General features: G+C 35.9%; 1 protein-coding gene and 1 pseudogene across 5 annotated transcripts in view; one reads left to right on the top strand and one right to left on the bottom strand.

The window, feature by feature from the left end:
- Positions 1-12,490, bottom strand: part of Mpp7 (MAGUK p55 scaffold protein 7) — a 214,211-nt gene that overhangs the window by 142,101 nt on the left and 59,620 nt on the right. The window lies entirely within an intron of this gene.
- On the top strand, positions 7,738-11,197 carry LOC107140214 (annotated as a pseudogene).

Raw genomic sequence — 12,490 nt, 5'->3', positions numbered from 1 at the left:
GGTTATTTTGCTGCAGCCGGACTGCGGCAGATGGTGGCCCGTACCGGGAGCCCCGGGACACTCGTGGGTAAGTGACGAGAAAAAAAAAAAAAGCTGCCCATCCCTAGATAGGACAGGAGCAAATCTGCTCGTCCCTAGGCAGATAGGGCGAGAGGAAAAATGGCCATTTCAAAAAAATAGAGAAGATTGATACAGTATGTTTGTGTCTTGTTTTGTCTTGAAATGTTGTATTGCCTTTGTGACAAAAATATAGAAGGGGTATTAAGTAAATTACTAAGGAAAGGAGGCACCCCAGTGGAACCAAGAATAGTTAGGGCATGTGTTGATAAAAGCCCAGGAACTCTAGTCAGAAAGAAAAAGAAAGTTCAAAAGAAGAAGGATTATCAGGAAAAAAGTTGCAGCAAAAGGCTATTACTGAACACTTTTTGTTACCGGATGGTGCGTAAATCGGCATGGTGGCTGCCACGTGCGCGAGCCGGTCATGGCACAGTAAGGACTTTCCAAGCGGTGGCAGCCGGGGAGTGGGACGCCACTGCAAGAGCCCAAATCTAGACTTGACCTGGAGGCACAGTCTCACGGGTTCTTGCTCCCTGTGCCTGGAAGCAGTTTGAGTCCAGGACACTCCCCAGGGCCATCTGGGGCTGCCCAGGACGCTACAGCTGGCAGAAGAGAATTAAGTCCTAGACACACTCTCAGAAGGGATCAATATGGTTCCTGAAGGCCAGGTCAGTTATTATTAAAGGAGCAAGCCTGGCCCCTGAATTTCTCTTCCTTCGTATCTCACCATGTGTTCTCTCCCTCTTGCAAGTAATCCCACCCTTATACCATCCGCCATGTTGTGCACCAAAACTAAGGAGATGCTGGCACCATGCTCCTAAGACCTCCAGATCTGTACGCTAAATAAATTACCCTAATTTGTATATTTTGTTTTAACAACAGAAAATGGACTAGTAACAAGGACTGGAATGAGAATTGACTATTTGGAGTTATTTGTAAAAATGATGACTCACTTTGCTGAAAATAAGTTCCAAACTAAATGCTAACTATGTGACTAGGCCCAAGCATTAAGTACACATGTTACAAAATGTAAGTTTATCCTGCTGAAATGCGTTAAGGGGGAAAAGGATTTCACATAGGCACTAAAGATAGGCAATGATGGTCCCCGTGTATTGGGTAAACAGTAGAGAGATGAGATATGAAGAATGTGGTCACACACCCCTGACAATAGAGAGGACATGGGAAATGACAAAATTATCTGTCTTCAAACAGCTTAATAACTTTCAACATAAAAGTGCGACATGTATTTGCAAGCAACATCAATAATTTGGGGGGTATCAATATTATATGTTCACAATGTACTGACCATATTAGCTTACATAAACTGTATGGCAATACAGGATTGTCATTCTATATCAAAATCCTAACAAGGCTCCAGGTAACCAATCATTTTGCCATTAACACTAAACACACTAAAATAATTGTGGATTCATCTTAAAAAATCCTCCAAATGATGCAGAAATATAATATTAATCATTTTAGAGATGATGATAAATAACTTTCACTTCCCTGCAGACTACCTGTGTTGGATATCATAAACACACCGGAGGTGATCAACTATAGCACACCTGTGCTGTCATACTGAAACACTTAACTGAGAATGTGTCCAACAACAATTGTTCATCCAAACTATTTAATCCCTCTGGATCTCTGTGCCTTTAACTCTTATACTAACAGTGGAAACAAGTTCATTAGATATAGAATCAATATTTTATAAATACAAGCACAGTTATCCTCATTCTTTTTTGCCAAACTAAGAAAATCTTAGCCACATTCAGAGATGGTTGCAAAAACAGCAATATAATGAATCTCAAGGAGTTCTTTTTTTTTTTTTAATTCCACAGGGAACATCCCTATATCTTTAATCAACACACAGGGTTTTGTTAATTAGCATAATATGCTACAGATTATTATTTTTTTATTGGTTGCTCAAAACATTACAATGCTCATGACATATCATATTTCATACATTTGATTCAAGTGGGTTATGAACTCCCATTTTTACCACGTGTACAGATTGCAGGATCACAATGGTTACACATCCATGTTTATACATACTGCCATACTAGTGTCTGTTTTTTAATGACCTTGGTTTAAAGCCTTTTAGCATTAGTTTTCCCAGCAATTTTTCCAAGAGTTCTTGATATAATGAACATTATTCATAAGAAAACTATAGAGAATTCCCACTTACAGGTTCCTGTTACTGTTTAAAATTTGTGATACTTTCATCTTCTATTTCAAAGGATTTATTAATAACAAAGGAAAAAAGATTATAGAATTGGAAAGCCAACAAGGCTATCCTTCACACAAGGATGCCACATGCTCAGAATCAGAAAAACTGCATCAACCAAGAACTCATGCCAAAACCATCACAGAGGTTTTACCATTTGGTAGGAATAATGCCACAAAATTCATCTTTATTGTAGAAATCATCTTTTCAATCATTTCAATAGGATGGGGAAAAGGAAAAGCAAGTAGCGGTGGGAGAAAAAGAAGTCAAGAAATGTATTTACTTCTTACACAGGCAAGAGTAAATCCATAATGCTTTGTAAAAGAGGAAAATTACCAGAGTTGTGTCTGTCAAATGAGAGAACAGTCTTTTCATCAAGATGCCTATAAAGTGGGGACAAACCATCTGGACCACATCAAAAGCAACCCGAAGACAAAGCCAAAAATAAAAGCCTCTAACTGACCAAGTGTTCGTGGTTCAGAAAGCCCAAAGAGAATTAGGCAGCAAAGTATGTGAACTATGATTTTACTAACTCAGATTGAAAATGATTCATATCTGCTTATGCAGACTTGAAGCCCAAATGGAAATAACAGTGTGCAATACAACTTAAAGTTACTGGAGGGCCTGATCAAAATGACAAGTATCCAGAAATGGAGAGTAACAATGACAACAACTTCGAGTGGGTAAGGAGGAGACCACAACCGTCCAGTGGAGAAGTGGCTGCAGTTCAACTGAGATCTTGCAGTGAAAAGGCAGGAAACTGGGGAGGAGGGGGCAGGGCAGACTGGGAAGCAAGATGATTCAGTGGTAAAGGAATGAGTCCTCAGGTTAAAGGATCGAGATGATACTAGGACTGTGCACACATTTGGTAAACAATGTTCCTGTACAATCCCACAGCAAAATGGGGTGTGGAAGAAAAGATGTAGCTTTACTGGTTCTGCATTCAGTCTGAGCTGATGAAACATCGGGTGAAACAGACATGCTAACTACACGATGTCACAAGGAGGGAAGAAGGGCGTCTCATTGTAAGTAAACAAAACAATAAATTTTAAACACATATTAGATATTCATGGCACATTAAGATATGAGTGAGACCCAACACGAACCTTTCTCATGGGGAATCCAGCCCGTATTTTAGACACAGAATCGCAACCTAGCATAGCAACGCCACCTTCCAATCGAGGAGCAACCAACAATAAATACAAACCCTGCCGAGGCTAATTCAGAATAGAAATTCACTCAATAGAAAAAAAGGTTTAAAAAAAAAAAAGCAAAACAGGAAACTCACACCAGTTTATACTTGTTTTAACCTCAACTCTTGATTTCGGAAATGTTTTACAAATGAAGAGCATGGAAAATGTTGCATGTTCCTTCCCTCCACCTCCATAACACTTTTCAAAGAAAGAAATGCCATAATCAAGACATAAGGCATCAAGATACACAATGTTGAGCCTAGAAATTCAAGGGAAAAGATGACAAAAAGGATAGAGCAAATATCCACCTACAAAAACTGTAAAGAAACCTTTATATTGAACCATTCGTTTTCTATTGCTTTTCACTGTATTTGATCAAATATAAATTACTGTTATTAAGCCTAAGGAAATAAACTGAATGCTAAAAATAGCATTAATTCTCCAAACAATGGTACAGCTAAAACCTGAAAGCATTAAAAAATACAGAAGCACGAGCGAGAAAATTTTTTCCAGTTCCAGAAAACTGTTTCTGTAAAAATACAATATTCTGTACAAGACAGTAGTAGTTCCTAAGAGAATAAGTGGCTCAGAATATGATGAAAGTGTTCCCACAGCGAACAATTCACTCTTCTTGCAGATTCCAGATGCTCAACATTCCTGACATCAGAATGGAAAAATTTACTGGTCGTCTAGAGAAATTCAATATCACCATTCTTGTCATATCCCTCATAGCTTCATTATTAGAACAAGTCTGGGGAAGCTATAAACCTATGTTAAATGATAAAAAATATGTCCTCCGTGTTCAATCATATTTGATAGTTAAGCAACCAAAATATTTAAAAATCATATAGGAAAAGACTTGAGAAAACAAAAATAAGTATTTATTTGGTTTTTTCTTAGTTTTTGATATGTGCATTCTGTACAGTATAGACAGGCAAAGAACCAAAACATTTTACTATAACCTAGGGCTAATAAACACTAAAGAACATATATCGACGCCCAGAACAACACTATTAAATTTTATTATATTAATAAAATGGGATACACCAAGCTTTAAATTTTCCACTTTGTCAAAGGTAAAATAATCAGCACTATTTAGTGCCATTCATAGCAGGCCTCAATTTTTCTCATTTAAAGTTGTGTTTTATTCCATAAGTACCTGTAAGACTAAAAGACTTTAATTCAACCCTGACACAAGCAATCTCTTTCTTACACAATCCCTCTATTCTGAATAACCTAGTAGAGCATCTGGCAGGCTAAGTTTTTAAATATACAAAACAATATAAATAATTATAATATTGTAGTTTGCTCAATAACAATTTATCTAATTGCCTTAAAATCTATAAAATCAGGCTGAGTTAACTGAGGGCAAGTGCATACATATACCTGTACTTTCATTTTTTGAAGCTATCTCTAAGCTAGAAATAGTTCCAATTTGTAATTAACTTAGTGCCAGTTTTAATATTGGAACATTATATATCAACAGGAATCTGAAATCTACCAAGACAATCCTTTATATATTTGGACACTGAAACCATCACAAACTCTTTCTGGAACACTAATATTGTGCTGAGAAAGAAAGAAAATATTGTTGTGACAATGAAGCCTACTATAATACAAAACCTAGCAATTTAGACAATTTTAGTATTATGCAGAAGTGTATATGGAAAATTTTGCTATAAAAATAGTTTCTCAATATGACTATTTATTTCATAAGACCACAAATTTAATAATTGACACTCTCTTTCATTTAAATGACACTTTTAATAGCATTTTTCCCTGAGCAAGAAACTGCTAAGGAAGCAAAGATGGGCATTTTCCAAATCGCTCACTGAGTTCCAAGCCTCTGAGGAAACAGTGCAAGAAATTAGATTGACTCTTGTTCCTCGAGGTGTGGCCTGTGGAACATTAGAGGGTCCCAGTGGTCTTTCAAGTGGTCCTCAGCCCATTTCTATTGGTAATTTAGCACTGTCGAAGGAAAAAAAATCAGTACTATTTTGTTCCGGTATGGTCAAATTTACAACAAAATTATGACTTTAACAAAAAATCTGTTCCATTCTCGTGACATGAGGCTATACAAGGATGTAAGGGTGGGTAAGCCATCTGGCTGGAACCGCTCTCAGCCACTGATCATCAAGGCCGATCTGGCTCACATGGCTGGCTAGATGATGTCCTCCTCCCCTCTCATGGATCCATATATATTATTCATCAAAGCTGTACGTTCAAAGAGAATGACCTTCCCAGGTAAAAAGAGGGTATTTCTTTGGTTACAGGTGAACTAGGGCTTGCAGTCCTGCTAGAAGCTCCAGACAAGCTCTCAAGGCCATACACACACTGCAGAGTTTAGGCTTATCTGTGCTCATTTAGTCAACTTCCACTGGTATTTGCTTACTGCCATTGTGTTTGGAAAAATAATATTTTACCCAATTGCAATTATATAAAGATACATATTCCATTGACTAAAATAGACCAAATACTTAGAATTAGTTCACAAAAGCATCAATATATTGACTAAAAATAGTAATGCTAATAGAGTTTCCCAAATGCTAATTTGCACACTGTTTGTTGTTTACAGAGAAAAGCTAACAGGCAGATACAGGCCTGGAAATCCTGTTTTGGAAGGAAACTGTGAAAAATATAAATATGATCAAGTCAAATCAGCAGAAGATAATTCTTTCTGGGAACTACTAAAAAAAAAAAAAAAAGCACACCAAGCTCAGAGTTGCTTTTCCACAATGAAATAAACAAATTATCAAAGGGAAAGAAGGATCATAGGAGGCGTTTTAAAAATGAAAAATGACCACACCATATTTTCATGACATTGACAATAAAAATAAAAGCATATTCTTGCTATTTCAAGTGGCTTCCTTTAATGGCAAATCTCAGTGACATATCGAGTACCTTCAATTGTTAGCAATTTTTAGCAATAAAATATTTCTAATTAAGGTAGATACATTGGGTTTTTTTAGACATAATGCTATAGCACACTTAAGAGACCACAATATGGAGTAAACATTACCTTTATATGCACTGGGAAAACAAAAACTTTACTCACTCAATTGAGATATTTGCTCTAATGCAGTCTGGAACCAAATCCACAACATCTCCAAGGTATGCCTATACAAAAACATCTGAATGACTTAATCAACAAGTTTGATGTATGAGACACATACAGGAATACAACTACCATTAAACACATACATATAGAATACTTATTAAAACTGACCATGCATCAAACCACAAAGTAAACCTAAAGAAACTTCAAAAGACTAAAATAAAGCAAATTCAGCTTTCTGAAAATATTTTTAAATGATAAGGTAAAACTTGGGGATGAATAGTTTCAAAGGTGAACATTAGGAAAAAAAGGCAGACTGAATAGTTGTGAACAAAGTCAATTAGCAAATCCCCAAATTTTATCTCTCAAAAGACTAACAGAACTGAAAAAACTAACAAAATTAAGCAGCGGGGAAGAGAGAGTAAAATTATCAAAATCAGGACCAAATAAGAAGAAACTGATACAGAAACTGCAGACATAAAATGATATTATGAGCAATTTTATTTCACAACAAAGTTGAAAATTTTTATAAAATGGCCTGTCTTAGAAAAAGGAAACTAACCAAAAACTGACACAAGAAGAAATAGAAAGATTTAAGGATATCCTTAATACCTTTAAAATAAATGAATTGTTTACTAAAAATCTTAATTGAAAAAAAAAATCCCAGAACCAAGTAGCCTAACAGGTAAGTCCAACTCATGTAAAAGTTAGTTTCAATGTTTCACAATCTTTTACCCAAGAGGAAAAAAAAAGATTCCACCCATTGCTGGCATGACTTTATGAAAAGGTGATAAAAGAATGAGAAAGGAAATTACAGGCTAAACTTACTTGCGAATACAGATTTTTAAAAATCTGAACAAAATATGAGCAAACCAAATTCAGAAGTATATAAAAAGGACAATAAATTATGACCAATTTAAGTTTGTCTCTAAAAAGCAAGTTGGTTTAATGTTCAAAAAATCAATATAATTTGCTACGTTAAAAATTAACAGGAAGCCAATCACAGGATCATTAAGGTGAATAAATGAAAAGCAAAATTCAATAGCTAATCATTTTTTGATTAATGGAAATGTTGCAAACTAGAAATCAAAGGAAACTTCCTTAAAAAAGGATACACAGGACTTTCAGTTTTTGTCTCAGAGGAGGATAAAGTGGATCCTTCTTCAAGTGTCCCAAATCTGAGCTGATCCTATACCTTTCACCCCAACAAGATCAAAATGGTATACCCGAGGTGCACCAGTGCTAAATCAGTGCCACATCTGCAGTGGCCCTCCAAATCAAACTCCTGGGTCTGTCTCCAAAAGAGTTTGATGATACTGTGGTAAGTGGTAAGTCAAGGATCTGAGGATCACAGTGAAACTATCCATTCAGAACAGTCCCACATTGAGAGTGTACCTATTGCCTCTGCCTTGATCATCAGTGCCCTTCAGGAACCACCAAGAGACAGAAAGAAACAGAAAAACAAGTGAAAATATCCCCTTGGATGAAACTGTCAACACTGCCAGCATACAACACCAATCTTTACCCAGAGAACTCGTGGAACAATTAAAAAGACCCTGGGGACTGCCCAGTCTGTGGGCTCAATGTTGGTGGCCACCATCTCATGACACAGTAAATGACATCAACAGTGGTGCAGTGGAATGCTCAGCTAGTTAGGAAGTACAAAGGAACACAAATAAAGGATCATGTGACAACAAGAAAGGGGGAGAAGGATATACACACTGAACAAACATGACAAAGAAATGCTGAAATGATTCCTTTGAGATATAAAACTAAAAACAATGATGCACACTCTTACCACTAACACCACTGTCATGAAGGTCCCAGATGCTGCCATTGCCAGCCAAAAGGAAAGGCCAGTCTTTATAAGAGTCACCATGAAGCACGTGGATAGCTGTATGGAAAAATCATCCTACCTCACACCTCACACCTCACACTAAAATCAATTCTAAAGTCTTAAAACTAGTATACAGAGGGAGAAAGCAATAACTCCATGGTCTTAAGATAAGGAAATATTTCATGCATAAGATATAGGAATCACTAATGCTAAAGGAAAATGGTGCCCAACTACATTGAAATTAATAACTTCTGGGCATGGAAGTCGGGGAAGACAGCATAAAGAGTGAGAAGACAAGCCACAAAAGAACACATAAAGGCTGGTGGTATTTGAGGGAATCTAATTAAGGATGAGTTGCCATTGAAGATAAATTTAATTTGGGTTTAGTGGGAATGTAATTATGTAGTGGGCTTAGTTACATAGTTCCTTAGTGCTGTATATGTTTAACTTATTGTTAGCCATCCAGTGGAAAAAGATTTTGAGGATTATTACAGCAGCCCACTGTGCTGACTAAGTTGGCTTCATAACACAGGATGCGGGTCCAGAGTATGTACCATTACATGACCATGTTCTGTAGCCCCCAGCACCAGAAGTATGCGGGTAATTTGAAGCATACTAAGCCAAAAGGCAGTTTGTAAAGCTTCTATCAATCATTGAAGTTTTATAAAATTGTATGCTGAGGAATCTATTCTCATTTAAAGCTAGTCAAAACAAATTCTCTTCTGTCAGGAATATATTCAATAAGGCACCATTGATCATTTTTAAGTTGGGTATCATACAAAGAAAAATTTAATCAGAATTTCTGTGTGAAGTTGAATGCAGCTTACCTCCAAACTATCAAGAGTAAAATAATAAATAAGGATTGAATTGTTTTTCTCTTAAAGACCGTATAATACATGAAGAAGTGATCAAAGAGCAGACAGCCAGAAAATATAAAAGTGTGTCAAGCAATTAATTAATAAAAAGATTATGGTTTTTCATGGGTTTTAAAATAATCATATGTATCTACTTTTCATTCTAAATGAATACTTTCAGCCTAAGAAAATCTACATAGCTTAATTCCATTTATAAAGTTCAACAATGAGCAAAATTAAACCATATTGACCTGGAATCATAAGCTATGCATTATGCATAGTGTGGAGTACGAATCTTTTCCATTTTCCCTGCCCATCTCAAAGGAGGTCACCACTTAGAAGCAGTTGCTTTCAAGGTGTTCAATTTCTTAACCTAGGTGGTGGCCACATGGATGTCATGAACACTTTTAAAACTGCACTTGTAAAAGTTTTACATACGTTTCTGTACATATATTACGTTTCACATTATATGTTTATACAAATCATATTTAATGAAATTATAAAACTAAAACTAACATGGGTGTTATGTGGGAAAGAAATGATTCCATAAGATTTTTTTAAAGTATGGCACCGTTACAGGAATAAAAATAATATCAACTCTCTAGCTGATGAAAGCTGTTTCCCATGGGTTAACAACTCTGATATTGCTAGATATGTAAACTGGACTTGAACTTAAGATTAAATAGACTTGTCATGGATAGGAGGGGCAAGTTTTTTAACTGCTACAGAAAGAATTTACAGACAAGCAAGAGAAAAAGGCTAGAATGATCCATTTGCTAGAAGATCAGAGTTGGAAACTTCAGTCAGAATTTATATTAACTTGATATAGCTATAGCTGATCACACATAGACATGTTCATTATATAGATGTGGAAATTTCTATACTATCTTTGTAAATTTTCTATAACTCTAAAATTACTACAAAATTGGTTTATTAAAAATTTCTTAAGATACTGGCCTTCTATTTATTTACTTATTAAATTTACTTATTAACTGTACATAAAAAGTGGGATTCCTTATAATATATTCACACATGTACAAGCATAATTTAGTCAATTCTACTCTTTCTCCCCCTTTCCATTCCTCCTCCCTCCCTCTTTGAATCCCTTCTTTGACTCTACAGGGATAAGTGGAGGGAAGGAGAGGGAAAAGGGAGATACCAGGGAAAGAAATGGAGCACATTATATTATATGCATGTATGAATACATCACAATGAACCCCACTATTACCTATAACTATAATGCATTAGCAAAGCCAAGAAAAGATGTCTTAAGATAAAATCAGTGGACCATTATAGTCAAGAAAGAGAACCCAGATCGAACGTGATGTTGATATGTGATAGAGGAGCTACTACAAATTTATGTGGAAAGAATGAAATGCTGGCACTACTGACAATCCATGAGAAAATAAAATTAGACTAACATTATATTAAATAATTGCCTCTATGCAGTTGGATTAAAATTCCAAATGTATAAAAACCACTTGCCATATACAAAATATATAACCTAGGGCTGTGGCTGTGGCTCCATGGTAGGGTGCTTGCCTAGCATGTGGGAGGCACTGGGTTCAAATTATTAGAAGAATATGTATATGATCTTTGGACAGGAAAGGCCTACCTAGGCAAAAGAATAAAAAAAAACTAAAGATTGACTTTACTACATTAAAATTTTCAACTCTATGAAAGAAATTATACTATTTCAGGGGCAAAAAGGACAAACATTTGACCAGAAGAAATGGTGTACCGTCTCTAAGAACCAAAGAATATGTAAAATAAAAGTGAAGAAATTCTGCCAATAAATTAGAAAACGATAAGCCAATACCAAGATGGTAAAAGGATTTGAATACCTAAATCACCATTTAGGTCAGCTTTTTTGATGCTGTGACTAAAAAGTCCTGACCAAAACAATTTTAGAAGAGGAAAAGTTTTTTGGGAGGCTCATGGTTTCAGAGACCTCAGTCCACACAAAGCTGGTTCCATTCCTTGGAGCTTAAGGTGAGGCAGAACATCATGGTGGAAGAGTGTGGCAGAGTGAAGCGGCTCATATAATGATCAGGAAGGAGAAAGAGACCGCTTGCCATATACAAAATATATAACCTAGGGCTCAGTGGTAGGGTGCTTGCCAAGCATGTGTGAGGCACTGGATTCAATTCTCAGCACCACATATAAATAAATGAAGGTCCATCAACAACTAATAAAATATTTTAAAATATATATATATAAAAAAAAGACATGCTCTCCCCCACAGTGACCCACATCTTCCAGCCACATCCTACCCAACATCACTTACCACTTAGTTAATCCATTCAGGGGATTAATTCACTGATTGGGTTAAGGCTCTCATAACCCAATCATTTCGCCTCTGAATGTTGTTGCATTGTTTTATACATGAGCCTTTGGGGGATATCTCACATCCAAATCATAACAATCACAGAGGAATGAACAGGTATTTTCATTTGTTAAAATCCTCAATGTCAGTAGTAATGCACCTTTAACACTTAAAATACTGTTTTTACCATTAGGTGGTAAAAATTATAGAGGCTAAATATGCTGAATATCAGCAAGAATATGGGAGAAAGGAACTTTAATGCAGTGTCCATAAATAATTAACTGGTTTAACTAGTCTGGAGGACGATTTGATGGTACAATTTGATGGTATCGTTAAATGTGCACATCTTTTCTCCCAAAATATTTACAAAAGAAGCAGAACCAGGGTTTCATTAATAATAGTATGGTCCACTACCTTGTGATAGTATGAGAAACTATGAACTAGTTCAAAAGAATGAGGTAGATATATAGATGTGTATAGGAATAGATATATAGATAAATATACATAAACACACACACTTTTATAGTGACTATATACCATGGAAGTACCTCTCCAAGACATACTGCTTGATACAGAAAATAACAAGCCATAGCATATAAAAAAATCCATGACTTTAAAAAAATTCAAAACAATGTATTTATGTACACTCATATCTGATTAATTTTTTGTTAGTTCGTGGTTTTCTGGTGCTGGGGATCAAATGCAGGGCTTTCTGCATGCTAACGTGTGCTCTACCACTGAGCCACATCCAAACGATGTAAGTGTTTAATGCATAGAAAATTCTTGGAAGCTTCTATCAAAATGACAAAGAGACGGGGGAAAGGTAGTTGTTACCATGTTGAACTTGTATAATTAATTCTTTCTTCTTAGTGAAATAAGTAGGAAGGGACTGAGGAGTGAATGGTAAAAGTGTTACATCGAAAGCATCTTCCCAAATA

The sequence above is a fragment of the Marmota marmota genome, unplaced genomic scaffold, assembly GCF_001458135.2.
Source record: "Marmota marmota marmota unplaced genomic scaffold, marMar, whole genome shotgun sequence".
NCBI classification, from domain to species: Eukaryota; Metazoa; Chordata; class Mammalia; order Rodentia; family Sciuridae; genus Marmota; species Marmota marmota.
Note: the sequence above shows the minus strand (reverse complement) of the source record. Positions and strands in the feature narration are given on the sequence as shown.